The sequence below is a fragment of the Salmo trutta genome, chromosome 12 (genome assembly GCF_901001165.1).
Source record: "Salmo trutta chromosome 12, fSalTru1.1, whole genome shotgun sequence".
NCBI lineage: Eukaryota > Metazoa > Chordata > Actinopteri > Salmoniformes > Salmonidae > Salmo > Salmo trutta.
Genome location: NC_042968.1, coordinates 51,961,016 through 51,962,950, shown reverse-complemented (window position 1 = coordinate 51,962,950; position 1,935 = coordinate 51,961,016). Strand labels below are relative to the sequence as shown.

The 1,935-nt window shown below is 49.7% G+C and overlaps 1 pseudogene; it reads left to right on the top strand.

Moving 5' to 3' along the window:
* Nucleotides 1–219: 219 nt before the first annotated feature.
* Nucleotides 220–1,546, top strand: LOC115202567 (CCN family member 1-like; annotated as a pseudogene).
* The last annotated feature ends 389 nt before the right edge of the window (nucleotides 1,547–1,935 follow it).

Here is a 1,935-nt window from a genome sequence, read left to right as displayed (position 1 = left end):
TAGGTTAATATATGCAGCTCAAATCAGCTATTTAAAATAAGTGTTTTACTTGTGGATAACCAAGAGGGCTTTAGTAGTATTTGGGGGGTTAAATCTCTGGGTAAACTTATTCAAGGTGTCCACTTTATTCCCAAAAATGTTCTACTCCGGATATTTCCTCAGGCATTGCACAAACCTTCCTCTGCGGGGGCTTCTAACACCAAATGGATGCCCATCTAAATGCCCTGCAGTGCCCACACGCACACCAACTCTCAATCCTCACGCTTTGTTTCCCAGGTGCAGGGTGGATGCCCGCAGCAGTGCTCGTGCCCCGCCTCACCGCATTCATGCCCACCGGGCGTCAGCTGGGTGACCGACTCCTGTGGCTGCTTTAAGGTGTGCATCAAACAGTACAACCAGGACTGTAGCCCCAGCCAACCGTGTGACCACATCAAGGGCCTGCACTGCCACTTAGGGCTTGGAGGTGACCCAGAGACAGGCCTGTGTCGAGGTAAGGGCATGGACATCGACATGACCTCGGGTTAAGGAGGGTGGGACTGGACACATTTATGCTGTAATTGACATTTCCTATCCACCTTCTGATTGGCACTGATAATTCTATTGACTAATGAATATAAGTATATGTAAAAAAGCAACAATGATTGTACAACAATGATTTAGCCTCATCGTTATAACCTTGTGCCTCTGTTGTATTGCTCCTGTCCCAGCTGAGGCCATGAGTCGTCCCTGTGAGCTGAATGACCGGGTCTACCAGCCCAGGGAGGACTTCCAGCCCAGCTGCCAGCACCAGTGCAGCTGCATGGACGGAGTGGTGGGCTGCATGCCCGTGTGCCCCCACCAGGTACCCTTGCCAGACTGGCGCTGCTCCTGGCCCCGGCTGGCCAGGTTGCCCGACCGCTGCTGCGAGGAGTGGCTCTGTGACGATGACAACCAAAAAGGTTGACTATGCTCCACCACCCTTCCCACCCCAGCACCCTGATCTGGACAGCAACGAGCTGCTCATGGCTCCCACTCCATGGGACTCAAGTGCTGAGGCCCCATATCAAGGTACACAATGATGCCCACTTTTTGATGTACTATACATTTGTAATGTTTTGTATCACTCAGATGAGAATGGTGTTCCTCATGCTCCATGTTTGGCCCTCTCTTCCTACAAAGTGGATCTCCTCCCCACATTCCCATACCTTATTTTCCTCAACCTGCTTCCTGCCAACCACTGACTGGTCGCCTTGCTCAGCCACCTGTGGGTTGGGCATTTTCAGCCGAGTAATCAATAGCAATGCTGAGTGTCGGTTGGTCAAAAAGACACGACTGTGCCAGATCCGGCAGTGTGATCTTGGCCCCATCCCTTCTCTCAAGTTAAGGCATGGACAATGTGTGAATGAACGGACACACTTTTTCAATGACAAGAAACACAATAGTCCTAGAACAACAAATAAATGTACCAATAGACAGGTAGTAATTTTACCATGTGTAATTCACAGCTATCCTCATGGTAGGGTGTATGTATTCTGACCTGTGACCCCATTCTTCCTACAGAAAGTAAAGAAGTGCCAAAGCACAATATGCTATGTTCCCTAACCCCGGGGTTTACCGCTGCAGAAGCCTCTTTACCCAAGGACTCACCCTTGCTTTGTCTCCAGTCCGTGTTCCTTTGCATCAGCCCTCACTCCTGCCCTCGCCCCATACTGAAGGCTCCATCAGCTGGGGGAAGGACACTGATACGATGTACTGTTTTACTCTGTCTTTTTGTGTACCCGACACTTTCTCTCTCTCATTCCCTGACTGTCTGGAGTGGGTGGTACCCCCCATAATTCCACACCCAAAATTAAGCACCTCCATCTAACTTCAGTGATGGACTGACTGACTTTTAAAGACAGTTCGGGGTGATTGTGTTTTATATTGGAATGGTGAATTTTACACTGTGGGACTTTG